Source organism: Lycorma delicatula, chromosome 8 (assembly GCF_047948215.1).
Source record: "Lycorma delicatula isolate Av1 chromosome 8, ASM4794821v1, whole genome shotgun sequence".
NCBI classification, from domain to species: Eukaryota; Metazoa; Arthropoda; class Insecta; order Hemiptera; family Fulgoridae; genus Lycorma; species Lycorma delicatula.
Window position 1 is genome coordinate 111,479,272 of NC_134462.1, and position 16,268 is coordinate 111,495,539.

The following is a 16,268-nucleotide window of genomic DNA, read 5'->3' on the forward strand; positions in this document are numbered from 1 at the left end:
ACAATCTGTCTAATTTACGTTAATTTTATAATGTACGCTTTTTATTTGGATAGTGTAAAAATTATTAGCATGGTAAATCTGTATTAGTATTGAAAAAGATATCGGCCAATGGTGACAACTACCGAAAAACAATAATTCATTTCCCGTCACATAATTCCTTCAAATCTTTTAGTTACGCTTCAAATACATTAAAATATTAAATACTTTCCTTTCTTTTTTTTTTATTACTATAAACAAAAGAAAACCTTACAATGCGGTTTGCTTTTAACCACTTTATAAAACGGTAAGCTTATCATCACTATCGGCTATTATTTATTACGGTTACATACATTCTCCTGTAAAATATAATATTTCGGTTCTTTTTCGAAATCCGATAGCCACTTTTTTCTTCCAAATCAGTGGGTATTTGTTGGTATTTACAGACAAATTATAAATTTAATCTATCTCAAACTTAACGTACGTTCGCTTCGCTCGCTAACATATTTTTTTTATTTCTACTCGTCGATTTTATTCAAACATGGACGAGAGAGAGATCCAATACAAGCATTATGCTGACAATTATAAATATAATCTAACCAAACTTACCCTGCCCTCGTTTCGCTCGCTAGTCAAGGATAGCGAGCGTACATTAAATTTGGTTAATTATATTTATAATTTCTCTGCAAATACCCACCCGCCGACTTGGAAGAAAAAACTAAAAAAAGTGGCTGTCTGATTCCGGAAAAATACCAGATTTTCACTAACTCCTGCTGCATTGTGAATATATATATATATTGACACTTAATATGGATTAAACCGCATAGTAAACCGTACCGGCCCACAGATTTGATGACCATACAATTCATTTATTTACAATCTAAAAATATAATCGTACGGAGATATTAATCCGTTTATTAATATAAAAAACCTGTCTTCCGTAACTCAACTTGTTCCATTCCTAATAATGTTACAAATGGCCTGTTACCAAAATTTTAACAATTAATAGTTTAGGGAATTGTAACGCTAACGCAACTCTTCAAATATTGTATAAATAAACAAATGCAAGCATAATATGCAGCTGAATTAATTGTATAAATAATAGTAGTATTACAAATTACATCCTTTTTTTTAATCACGAAATGTTTAAAAAATTCCATTACGAACTAAAAAGGTTGATCTAAAACATTATCCATATAAATCTTTAGTAAAAAAAATTAATTATTTGCACAATATATGAAAATAAATAGTTTTTAAGTAAGAAAGAATGTAGGCACAGGAAATGAAACTATTTTTATAAAAATTAGAAACAATACTAACAAAGCATTTATATAAAAAAATAAGAATTACTTTTTAAGTAATCGAAAACTTAAAAACTAAAAATATCAATGCCAACAAAATGCTTTATCTTCAAGTAGCCTTCGTGCCCGTGCACAAAAACAAAAAATAAATAACCTTTAACCTGTCAAACAATGATAATAGAAATACAAATACAGATTATAGTAAATTAAATATAAAATATCTATAAATATTTCTTGACCCTATCATTATTGTAACTAATAAAAAGAAGAAATAAAATTGAACTTACAAAGATTTAAGCATTCCATTGCAATGTAACTTCAGGTCAAAATTATTAAGTAATCCACGACCACATGATTTATACCAGTAACAAAATATAACACCAAATAAATATTGTTATAATCGAATAATTAAATTAATTCCCTCGATTTTAATATAAATATTAAACACAATTTTTTTTTTTAATAAAAACTTATATTGCGAACACAAAAAAAGTATTTATATTTTTTTAATATAATAAATCATATGACAGCAATCTTCATAACCTTATTATCTCTTGAGTTAAGCAAAACATAACTGGTCTTGCATAAGAATAACTGGCTGTAGTTTTGTCGTACAAACAAGGTAGCAAAATAGATTTCACCTGTACAAATTTGATCACAAATTATTATTCTTATTTATACACAAAATAAACTTAAATCATAATTAATTTTTTCAACTTGGTTTAATGAAATACAAAAACATTATTTTAAGAGACCGCACATGAAGAGACAAAACGTAAAACAACGCGCTACAACCAAGAACCAAACAGAGCAAACTCCGACGACTGACTAAATGACGGACAAACGTGCAACTGTGAAAGAAGGATAGAGAGCGTGGCAACTTGCTAGACCAGCTGCTCCGTTGTACTATGGGGTGCTGCTTGCTGATCCACGACACGACGCACATGCACATATAAATGCTCGTACACGCACATGCACGGGCGTCAAACGAATCCTTCACGCTATTATTAACCTATGTAATAATTAATTTGATTTAAATAACTTATTTTAATAATAATGACGGTAAATCCATAAAAGCACATATACACATATATGTTCTTTATTTGACCTTGGAAACCACTGCTATGTTACAATTAACACGCTTGCTGTGTGGTAACGATGAAGAACTTATTTTAACTGGAATCTGAAAAATCTTGTTTAACAATTTTAATATAAATGTTTTTTACACACCAAAGAAATGTTATCTGTACATTGTCCAGGTTTGTTTTGTTTTTCCCATATATTTCCATAGTGTATAAAATATAAATTTGTGTTCATTAGGTTTTCTTTTAATATAAGGATCATATTAAGAATAGCTGAAACTTGATTTTAATTTTTAACCTAATTAAAAAAAAAGTAGGTTTTCATTTCAACTCGCAGTTTTTTCTTCCAAAAAACCGATTGTAATTTATCAAGTAAGTTCATGTAGTTTATCCGGTTCTAAGTTTTTTCCAACTAACTGGATTTTAAAATGTTTTAAACAAAAAATTGCATTACTTGTGCAAATTATTAGAAAATAATTTTCATTTTTAGGGACCATTGCTTAACACTGAATTTTTATGGCATATATTCATACGTACACCCTGATATTTGATATTGTAAGTATTTTCACAGAAAATTTCAAAAAAACTTACGGTAGAATATAACAAACACTCTCGGATTTGATAGCCTTAGGTTTTTCACTTTTACATTTTTTAATTTCTCAAGAATTGAGAATTTCAAAAATGCTGTCTGTATAAATAAAACCGTAAGGATTTTTTTTAGACTAGCCACATTTTAAACGAAAATTTTAAATAAAACAGTAAAAATCAACTTTTAAAACTCATTAAAAAAAAACAATTCAATTTTTTTAATTTTGACGTTCTGAAGAAAGCGCCAAATTAACAATAAAGAAGAAGTTATTGGAAGATTTTAATTAGGCACCGACTTCAAAATTTAGAAATTTAATTAATAATTGATTAGCGTAATTTTTTACTGTTTAGTTCAGTTTCTTAACTTTTTTTAATTTCTTTTAAAAAGGTTTTTTTTATTCATAATACTACTATGTACTTGTAATATACATCATACGCGTACACACACACACACGACGGGACAGGACAGGACAGGACGGGACGGGATGATATGGCTTTTTTGTAGTATTTCAACCTCTACTATCCTCTCTAATTTTATTCCTATTTTGTATAGCGCTGAGAGTTCAATATTTCTTAAAGATATTCCCACAAGAAAATGTCGTGTAGAGCAAATCAGATCACGCATGAAAACACATCATCAAACCGACAGCGCTGAGGGTCAAGCGACCCTCAAATATTTCATGTTGAGCTGTCATGTTCTGCCTGGAAGTATGAGCTGTGGCACCATTTTGTTGAAGAAAGCCCAAATTTGTATTTATTTTGATTAATCCATCACTTGAGCGTGGGAATACGGAATACACATGTTTTAGCGAATGGCATACCTGACTGGGATTCGAACTAGGGGGTCGTCGGGATAAAAGACTGGGATACTACTACTACGCTACGAAGCTCATCGGATTATCTTGACATAAGTTCGATAATAATATGAACTGAATATCCCTCAGAGTTCTCGAAAAATTAGGAGCCGAAAATGCTGACTTCTACGATAACACAGATTTTAAAGTGCATGATTATCTTCTTAATGAACAATCTGGACTTTGTAAATGCATTGCTTTTATATGTATAATGTTTCTAGGAATGTTGTATTTTTCAATTGTTATCTTCACATCAGATACCAAAATTAGTACAATTCCACTTACATGTCAATGAAAATAGTTTATGGAATTAGAACTGGGCATCTACCTAAGGCATTTTTACTCAAGACGGGAGCAGAACAATGATTTTCATTAATCTTTTTAAATGTATTTGCTGTCACTAATCTTGCTTCTCCCCAAGAAATTAAAAGAGAACAGATAAAGAGGTTCTACAGGAGAAATCTTGCCTGTATCCAAAATTGCATGGAATCCTTACCTCAGCAATGAGTCTTTTGAACACCAAAAAAAAAGTTCCTACCAACAAAACAAGTGCTGATCGCAACAACAATTTTGTCTTACAATTCAATTTTGTAATATTTTTTAGTATTATTAGATAATAACCTAATAAAATGTCTGCATATAAACATTACAGTCCAACGGTGCTTAATTTAAATTTCTATGTACACATACAAATACATAATTAGCTTTTACTAATTACCTTCTCTTTCGCCCTTCCAGCATGTTTTTGGACATATTTGATAATGAAAGAGCCCTTGCTTTCCTCCATCTTCTGATCATTATTGAAAAGAAACTAAACTACTTTCGTATTCCTTCCACCGACTAAACTAGAAAAGGGAACAAACAAGGAACGTTCCATACATACGCGGAGTAAAAAAAACTAACATCACCAGTATGACAAGATCGGCACTGCAGAAGTAACAGTTCTATCTCTCCCTCGCAGTCTCGTGTGCAGCTTCCTATGGGTGCATGTGCACAACAGCCAAACACCACGCCGCTGGAACTGTGAAGTGCACAGTTCCATACAAATATTTCTGTATATTTCATAAACTGGGAGAAGGCTACTGACATTAAGCTTAAGGATTTTACATTATATTGTACAAGCATAAAGAAAGAATTGAAGAAAAGATTACTCATTATATTAAATGTTATTGATAACAGTGATAGATAAAAAAATTATTTTTAATGTTTTTCTAAATGTGATATCATTTCTTGAATTGCTTTTTTGCATACATTACAGATCTGTAAATACAATTTTTCTATTACCCTTATTTTTAAATAAATTATGCTTAAAAAAAAAATTAAGGGAAAATATAGTTAAAAATTGTAAAATTTATAATGTTGCATTAAAATAATAAAATAAATTTTTCATATCTGTGTTAGAATGATTTCACTAATGCTTTTCTTTTGTAAATAGCCTCAGGCACATCCTGAATTAATGTCCAACATTAATCGACTAGCATGTTAGTATTCCATTTCCCTTTACAGCAGCTTTCCATCACTGAAATGTCTTGCTGAAAACGTTAACTGTGTTCGTCACTTACGTCTCCGAGGTTGTCCAGGAAAAACTCCATATGTGAATGGAGGAAAACATATTACATTCCATAGCTCTGCATGAAGTAAGAAGTTGATTAAATACATCATGATAATTGTCGGACATCTTTAAATGAAGCCCAAGCTGCACTTTCTATATTATTTAACATCAAGTTAAATACTTCATCTTTGACCAACTCTCTTATTTGAGGACCAACAAATATTTCTTCTTTAATTTTTCCTTCACTTAACATTCGGAAATTTCTGCCTGATGTACAAAAATCCAGGACTATCCTTCTGCATACTTTTACAGAATTTTTTATTAGTCCTAGCTTAACCCTAGCTCGGCTGTCCCATTCGCAAAGAAAACACATGTACTTAGTATAGCCTAACAGCATGCCTAAGAAAATAGCTATAGCTTTCAAATCAGCACATATGTTCGAGCTATGTTTTTATAATTTATTTTTTCAAGAACGTCTTTCATCAAATTGTATGTCTCTTTCAAATTAATACAATAAGCGATTGGTATCGAAGGTTATTTGTTACTGTTGTGTTGTAGAACCACTTTTAAACTACACTTGGACGAATCTATGAAAAGGCACCACTCCTCAGGTTTATGAACTTGTCCTAAGTGCAACATAAACTCATCAATATTTGTGCAATAAATCAAATTATTTTCATCAATAAAGTACTGAGAAAGTTTTTTCTGTCGGCTTCAAAAGCCCAAAAGTTTTGTATTTTTTTGAAGTAAATTCCACCTTGCAGTCTTGATCCTAACAGTTCAGCTTGATTTTTTATAAATTTAAATCCCTAACAGAGTCATTTAATTCACCTTGTGACATAAGATGTGGCTTATTGGAAGATAATTCAAAATCAAAATCATTGTTGTCTTCTTCAGTACTGCCTGACTCTTCATCACTGCTTTCGAAATATACATTCACAGGTGGCTCAGGAACTGGAATAATTTCACTGTGGGGTACACGCCTGATTGCAGATTGCAATGAAGGATATTTTACAGTATGTTTAGATTTTTTAGGAATTCCAGACACACTTGTTAAACATAAGTAACAATCGGTTACATGATCCTTTGGTTCACGCGAATCCATTGCTACACCAAATGGCAAAGCCTTCCGTGTACCTTTCAACCATCCTCTTAAATATGCAGAACAATTAATGCATACTATATGAGGAGCCCACATCTTATCCTGATTACCAATTTTACACTGATAGTACAAATGATATACTTTTTTAATTAAAGGTGTAATGTATTTTCTATTTGATTTTATGGTAAACTCACCACATACATAACAAAAGGCATCCACATCATTTACACAATTTTGAGGCACTATGACACTGTACTTTTAACTAACTTAAGACAGCAATAAGACTGAACAAAATTAATTCATTCTTAAATCCAGTGCTTAATACAAACAACATAGCTGTGTTTTCAGCTGCATGTTTTGACCTGCACAGACATGATTAATCTTGTCCATGAAGGCACTATTAGATATGATGTCGTAATATGTGACTAAAATATGATTTAATTCTTTATCTAGTCTTGTTTACTTGTAGGTTAAAAATTACGTTTACCAAGTTAAACAATAAAAAATGAGCTAACAAAATACAATATAGGAACTTAAATGCAACTATACATTGAAAGATGAAAAAATCCTTTAATTAAAATTTAAACATTTTTCAAAAATGGTGGGTGATAGAAAGATTCTGAGTTCATGTTTGTTTTCAGCATCATAAAACAGATTAAAATTATGTATCGCATGTTAGGAAACAAAAATTATGTTTATCAGTGTAATATCAAGTGTAAATAGGGAGTGCCGCAGTTCCATTCTCTACATGTAAGCCGCCACTGGTTTCTGTAGTATGTAGTCATCAGTAACTATACTTTAATTATGTAACTGTGTGTTTATTTTCACTGGCAACAGTTATAAAATATAACTATTGATACAACACATATATAAGACTGCATACATGACAACTGTAAAGTTTGTCATGCTTCCTGCAATCATTTTAATTTTGTAGCATTTTCATATGACATAATATCCATGTGAATACACTAGATATCTATGTTTATTATATCCATATAATATACGTACATATCTAGTATGCATCCATGTGTATATATATGGATTATATCCATATATGCATATGACATAATCATATACACAATAATTAAATACATTATTGTTTTGAAAATATAAACAGTTGTTATGAAAATATAACAGACATATTTTTACTTAATTATTTATTAGCAGATTTCCAAAGAATTTGGAAATCGCTACTGTACCCACTTATGTTTATATATATATATATATATGTATAAGATTTTTTCGTCCGCTCTACAGGACGCAAATCTGAACCAATTGTGATGAAACTTTGTATGGTGATTTAAATCTGTTGGGAATAGAACCCCACTGATTTTCAAGCAAATCAATTCACAGGAAAGCAAGTTAGAGCCAAAGATGAGGGTTTCGGGTACATTTTCAGCTTTTTTTCATTCTACTGAATGCAATTTTTAACCTAGTAGAAATAGAACCCTATTGATTTTCAAGCAAATTGGTCCATAGGAACTGGTGTTTAGAGGCAAAAACTGGGTTTTGAGTATGTTTTCAAGGTTAACTAAAATTAGAAATCCATCTGTTTGACACACTTACTGTGACAAAGTTTTATTTAGCTGAGTTTGTCATTAAAATAACTTAATCATTTTTGGTGATTTTCAGTGTCAGCTGTAGTAGAAAAAAGATCATTTTAAAAAACATATTTATATGGGGAACTAGAAATATATGGTAAAAGTGTTCTAATCACAGAAATTTACATACAAATTTTTTTTTGTGTATTGCAGCCTTCCATATCCTTAGCATTAGAAGTACACATTATTTTAAATAATGTTAGTATTTATTTTTAGAGTGGTAAATGTGATGCGAGTTAAATGAACCCATATAGTGTGAAAATAATCACCCAGCACTGTGTGATTTAATTTAAAATGAAAAAATGTACTTTGTAAGTGTTTTTACTTCATACTGGTCTGTATAGTTTAATGTGACACTTATAGTGCAGAGAATATGCACATACAGAGCGTATCTTAAATAATAAGAATATGTTTCTATTTCTTAGACAAAAAAGTGAAAACTGTTGTGAGCTCTAGAGCTCACATCAGTTTGGATGTAGCTAAACATGCATGATAAACATCATTTTTGGCCTTCCAATTGATTGTGAGTCATCATTTTAATGTAGTTATGTTTTCTGTTGGGTACACGAGTAAGTGTACCCAACACTTGAAATTTAAAAGTAAAACGACATCAGTTTGAAATTTTTAGTAAAATTGAACCAAACGTCAGCGGAATGTTTTTGAATGATTATCAAGGCTTGTGAGGAAGACTGCATGTTTTTTGCATGTATATTTAAGTGACACAAATGATTCAGTGAAAGATAACTTTTCACTTCGAAAACAAAAAAAAATGTAGGAAAAAGTAGCCAGATTGTTTGAGAAGACCACCGAAGCAGAGTCCATATGATAGCTGAAGCAGTGAAAATTGATAGACACTGCATGGAAAATTTTATGTGAGTATCAATATGAAAAATGTTTGTGCCAAGATGATCCTTAGTGTTTCCCACATAAGGAAATTTGTTCCTGCAATGCATCGGACTTGATGCCAACTCTAACCTTTTTCACAAAATCATTAGTTGTAATTAACCTGGATCTTCCAATATGATCCTAAAATAAATGATAGTCAATATGTTGGAAAACATTGTCTTCAAGAATGAAAAAAGCTTGTCAAAGCAAGTTCAATTCAAAGCCATGCTCATTGTGCTTCTGATGTTAAGAGCATAAATTTAGAAGAATAAGTTACAGAAGGCACGACAATGAGCCAGCATTATTGTAAAGAAATTTTACAAAGCTGAGAGAAAGAGTAAGGAAAAAAACGACTAGAACCATGGATGAATGATTTCATTCTTCATCAGGACAATGTGCTTGTTCACCTAGTGCTTTCTGAAAAGCAGTTTTTGGCTGACAAACACATTATTACACTGGAACATTTCTACATTTGTCAGATTTGGCACCATATAACTTTTTTCTTTTCTCTATAGTGAATTTTGTGCTCAAATGAACACATTTTGGGTCAGATGATGTAATAAAGAAAAAGCACCACATTCATTAACACAGCTAACAAAAACTGGTTTGGTCCATGTCTTCAGCCAGTAGAACAAGACTGCATCAGTGTGTAAGTACACACTGGGACTATTGAAAGAGAAAGCCATTAAAGTTGTAATATATATATATATATATATATATATATATATATATATACATATTTAAAAATAATTTATTACAGTAGCCTTGTTATTTACTAGACACACCTCATATTAATACACAGCAGTATCAAAAGTTCACAGTCCAGTTCTGCAACTGGCAAGATTTTTACAACAAAGTATCACAATAACATGTCTAAGAAAAGGAAATCATGCCTCAGAAATTAAAGTCAACTATATTGAGTAACTTAAGTAATGATATGTAATGTTCAAATACAACTGGATATAACTTACTGAACCTTGTATGTCTTCTTAGAACAGTCAGAAATAACATTATTTTTTAAAAATATTTTTGCACATGATAATTTGGCAGTGAATGCCTTCTACTAGATACGTATAATGCATGTCTGAAGGTTGGGTCTTTTAGCACCAGGTGGAGGATTGTGCGTCTTGCGCTAATTCCCAAGGGCAAAGAAAACCCAGTCGCCGTACTCCTACCGCCCATTGTATATACTTGACACAACTGGGAAGGTATTGGAGAAGCTATTAAAGAAAAGACTGGTTGCGGCGATGAATCAGGCAGGTGTCCTGTCACCCAACCAGTACAGTTTCCAGCAGGGTCGACCCTAGTCGCAATTCAAGAGGTTGTTTAGGCAGTGCGGCGAGCAGAGGACCACAATCATTTTTCGCGATGTGTTGTCCTTCTCGTTACGTTGGACGTTAAAAACGCTTTCAACTCCGCACGGTGGAGCGGTATGATTCGGGTCCTGGAGCATTCGTTCCATGTGCTTGAATACTTCCTTAGAATGGTGGACGCATACCTGAGGAACCGCGATCTCATTTACGAGACCGCGGTAGGCTGGCGTACGACTACGATCACGTCAGGCGTGGCGCAGAGTCGATTCTCGGCCCCGACCTTTGAAACGCCGTTTATTATGGCTTGCTGAGGCTGGAGATGCCTGAAGAAGCTGTCTAGGTTGGTCACGCTGACGACGTTGCGCTACTTGTCGCAGACCGCGACGTAAAGCGCGTCCAACTGAAGCACAGCCGAGCCATGCACAGAGTCGGTGCCTGGCTGGACAACCATGGGTTGTCTCTAACCCTCAGCAAAACAGAGATCGTGGTTCTAACGAAGAAGCGTATCGATACCTTTTCTCCCTGCGGGTCGGGGTGGAGGTTGTCGAGACCAAGCCGGCCGCAAAGTACCTCGGTATGATGGTTGACCGGAAACTCAGCTTTGCTGAGCAGCTTCGGAGGGCCGCCGACAAAGCTGCGAGAGCCGTAACTGCTCTCAGCCGACTCATGGCGAATGTCGTCGGACCGAAGGCCAGCAGACGGTGATTGCTGATGTCCACGGTACATTCTATCCTGTTATACGGGTCGGAAGTCTGGGCCCAGGCATTAAGAACTGCAAGAAACTAGAAGCGGCTCGCGCAGGTGCAACGCACCGCAGCTTTACGAGTCGCTTCCGCGTATCGGACGATCTCCGAACCTGCAGTAATGGTGGCCGCCGGCGTCATACCCATTACTATTTTGGCAAGGGAGCGCCAGGTGACCTACAGGAGGCGACGGGCAGGCGAAGACCGGGAGAACATTGCCAACGAGGAACGCACTCGCACGTTCCTGGCATGGCAAACATCTGGTGGGACCACGAGACCAGTGGACAATGGACCGCACGGCTCTTATCCCCCTGGTCAGACCGTGGACGGAGCGGCGGCATGGGGAGGTAGAGTACTACATGACCCGATTTTTAACGGGTCACGGGTACTTTCACGCTTACCTTCATGTCATAGGAAAGCTCCGTCCCCCGGACGACGCTGAGCACACCTTTTTCAAATGTGCTTGGTGGGCGGCAGATCGAGGGACACTAGAGGTGGATCTCGGAGCACTGAGCCCCCACAATGTGTTTGCGATGATGCTCCGTAATCTGAGCTGCTGGGAAAGTGTATGCATCCCACCAAGAGGTGTACCGCTTTTTATTTAGTATCACTTGCCCATTCCATCACTGACTCTATTGAAACTTTACAGATATTTTACGAAAGGTTTTAAAAATGTTCTGCGAGAATTCCAATTCTCTAGGATTTATAGAAACAAAATGGCGGCTTTCAAATAAAAACATCGATTTCAGATAAACCACATTTTTTATACATTACAAAATAGCTGGTAAAAATGATTAAGAACAGATGATAATTAGAACTGCAATAATTAAAAACAGTTAGATAATTGGTCATGGTTATGACTAATTTTTTTTTAAACCTCCAGGACAGTGGTCCTGGAGGTTTAAAAAAAAATTTTAGGCAAAAAGGTTGACCTGGATAGTCCTGAAAATTAGGTAGCACCTAATCAGGCTGGTATAGAAGGACTCAACAGGAAGTAATGTGTTAAACGGTTTGGGTTGGGTCCTGGTAGAAAGGGGGTGGTTTTAGTCGGTAGTCTGCTGACAGTGATTGGATAATACCATCAGTGGTAGTCCAACACTCCATGCGTAAATGCATTTCCACCTCCCTCCACAAAAAAAAAAAATAATAAATAAATTTAAAAAAAAAATTATTATTAGTAACCACAGAAATTAATTTAAATAGTTGGTTCTTTATAATATAATTAATTAAAAGGGTATCTTTCAAATTGGCAGAATTGCACTTTTCAAAAAATCTGTTATTGAAAAATTTATGTCCATTTGTAAAATGTTTTGTTATGTAAAAAACTTGAAGATGATAAACAAGTTGGACATAATTTTCAACTAACCAACTGTAATATTAAAACATTATTTCACTACTAGCAGGTACCTATGGTTTTGCACTCAAACTCTGATTGTTGTAGCAATTGTCAAGTTTATAAATCGTTAATAGTATGTGTAAAATATTTATTACTGTGATTTATGAGTATCCATAGAATAAAGTAATAGATTCATCATTCATGTGTCCTCAGTACATAAAATCAATATTTAATAATTTTGAGATATTGACAAACATGCATTTATAAACAAACACAATTCATATAAATGGAGAGATAGATGAAATCTTTATTTCTGTAGAATAATGCAAACGGTGTTTTTATTGCACATCAGCACCTATTATAAACTATATTTTTGGTTTTTCAGTTATAACAGTAAATAAAGAATTCTCTACTCTTGCTTACTCAAGAACATGTCACATAAAATTGACTATGAGAAAAGGAAGCAGCTTGTGAATTTGCACCAGCTGTATGTAAAGTTAGTGACTTAATTTTGGTCATTGCAAAATATAAATTAACTGGAGTCTTTTAAATTGAAACGGATCGCTATTAGGTATGCCTGGAATTCTAGAGAAAAATACAGTTTAGAAACTTAACTTTCAACTGAGTTTCATTACATAACTGTGGTGGCTTCAGATCTCTCATGAGTGTAACTGGAACATTTACTTTTAATTTTAATGTGTAAACTAGTAAGTAATCCTGATACTGATAAAGAATTCAAAAAGTCAGATGGGTAATGAACTGCATCCTGTTTGTTCAAAACTGTACTAATGGAATAGTATGTATTTTCGTCTCCTGAAAATTCTTGCAGTATGCAGCTATTTATGGCATTTACTTATTCATTTCTCAGGGCCAGTATCAAGAGCTCACATAAATATGCACATCGTGCAAATTTATAGACTCAGTGAGTCTGTAAACCTTTTTGATCTACTTCACCATTGAAGAAACTGTACAACATAATGATGGCAACAGATGCGAGTAATGTGGTGCACTATTTAACTAACTTATGGGCATGTTAAGAAGGTAAGTGAATAAAATCTGTAATAACTCTGATTCTTTTTAACATATCGATATTAAACAAAATGGAAAACCTTCTGCTCAATGCCTGCTATGAATGTGCAAAGTTTCATTGAAATCACTTCAGTAAATTCTGAAATTAACATGGACAAAAACACCAAGAAATTTATTATATATACACAGATTAAAGCATATTAATGCTTTTTTTATTATGGTATAGCAATGAGAAAAAGTTGGGTGATTTTTTAAATATTGGTAAACATATAAGTGTTATTTATTTAATAAGATGGCAACAAATATAAACTGATAGTTAATATTTGCCTAGATGAATGATTGTTGTAACTGTAACTAAGTATGACTGGGAATCATTATTTTCATGCCAGTTCTATTCTAAAGCCAGCATTGCATGAAATGAAATCAATATTTAGAGATCAAAAAATTGTTAATTTCTGAAAAATATATGCATAGTTTAATAAGAATGACAATTAAATTTTGGAAAGAAATATTTAATCAGAAAATATTTCTTGATTACATTAAAAACATGAGGGGTAAATGCAATGATAACTTTAAAATTGACAACTAAATAAAAAAAAAAATAATAATAATAAATCTAAATAAAAGAACATTTTTATTAATTAAACAAAAATGTGAGGTTTAAAAGTTTTATTGCATTACATTATCATTCAAATATTAATATCAGGATGATGTATGTACATTTTTAATAACACTACAGTGTAATTAAAAATGCAAAAAACGCAGAAAAGCCAAAGAGAAAACGCTTTTTTAAAGTTAATTTTGAAAAGCATTCCAAGTATCACGGTGGTCTTCACTAAAACTTACTGTGGTTGGGTAGTGTATCGGTTTTTTATTTCCAACAATTTTTTTTTTTTTTTTTTAGATATTCTCAGAAATTATTTAAGACATTATCTTAAAAATTTGAGAGTGAATGTTTTAAATTAATTAGAACCTCCTTATAAAGGAACGTTATCAATCACATTCCATGAAATTGTGCAAATCCGCTCACTTACTACATTCTGTAACACCAGATCTCTCAAATCTCTAATACAGATTGAAAAAAGGGCTTCATTAAATAAATGACTTATTATGGACTTATACATCATCGTGACAAAATATGGTTTAAACATAAAAAATACTCAAAATATTTCTTAGTACTAGAAAGTTCAGCAGTTAAAAATTTTATATGCTGAGGAATTGAAAAAATTATATTATTATTGCTTATTTGCCTGTTTTAAGTATCTAAGTAAAAGGTCAAGTTCTCAATTCAAGCTATAAATTTAAGTCTGATTCTTCAATATTGGGCCAATTTTAATGATTCTTTTTTTGTGTAGGTTTCTCCTCTGGTGATTCAATTTTAAATTTCTTTTTCATTTACTTCACTGAAAATTTTTAAACTACAAATTTAGTTTATTTGATATTCTAAATTGGTATTCTGATATTAAAAATATTTTGTGCAAAATTTCAAGAAAATTAGTTAACAAAATTAAGGTAAACATTAACGAATATTACTGAATTTTAGAGAACCCAATCAAAACACCTTTTATTGCCTTTATTTTCTTGCAATTAGATTTTATTCATGCTGTCACCATTATTTGTAGACCTATTCATATTTTAACCAAAAAGTATAAATATAATAAAACAGATCAAAAAAACCTTTTCAATATAAAATTCTAGTTTAGCATTTTTAATTTTGTTTTTTTTTTTTTTTTTACTTTTGTACATTAAAATGAAAACAAAAATTTTAAGTCTGCACCAGATTTAAAAAAAAATTTGTAATTTATAAAATAATATTAAAAAATTGGTACTTTCTGATTAAATGAAGGCGATTCTAACTCTGTGCGCTGCGACTATTAGGTTAAGGATATAAATAAAGGCCTAAACAGTGTGTACATGTTTGAGTTTTTTTATAAAATAAGTATATATAATTGTAAATATAATCTAACCAATCTTAACCTACACTCGCTAACCTTGACTAGCGAGCGTAGGTAAAGTTTGGTTAGATAAATGTAATCTGACCCACCGGGTTGTTCTAGTGATGAACGCGTCTTCCCAAATCAGCTGATTTGAAGAGAGAGTTACAGAGTTCAAGTCCTAGTAAAGGCAGTTACTTTTATACGGATTTGAATACTAGATTGTGGATACCGGTGTTCTTTGATGGTTGGGTTTCAATTAACCACACATCTCATCTCAGGAATGGTCGAACTTAGACTGTACAAGAGTACACTTAATTTACATTCATACGTATCATCCTCTGAAGTAATATCTGAACGGTAATTCCCAGAGGCTAAACAGGAAAAAGAAAGAAAACGATTTAACATAATCTTACCAAATTTTTGAGTTTTTAAAAAATATCTTTCTTCCTTCTGAAAACAGGTGGCTTCCGTTTAATCAGAAAGTACCAAAAAATTATTACTTTTCAGCAGTTTCTATGAAGTGTATTTATATTTTCACAAATATTGATAGCAGTTAGTTATCCAACACCGGTTTCAAAAATTTCCCTCGTATATAATTAATATTCTGATTTTCTTCCGATCAAACGAACTAAGAACGGATGAAATTAACTTACATTAATGTCATTAAGACATTAATCGTTTTAGGTAATATGATGAAAAACTTATTTATGTTAAGTAAGAAAGTCCTCTAATATATAAAATTTATATAAAATGTTTCAACTTATCCTTCAACAATCGTTAACTATTTCTAAGGAATTAAATAAGTCTTAGCAGTGATAAAAGTTTTTGCTTCAAACGAAATTTCTTGTATCATTAAGAGACTTTGGGCTTCCAAAAAAAACAATCTAAAAAAAATTACATAGCAATGAAATTGTGTAGTGCATGTTTCAAAACAAATAAAATAACTGTTAAATGTACAAATTTATGAGT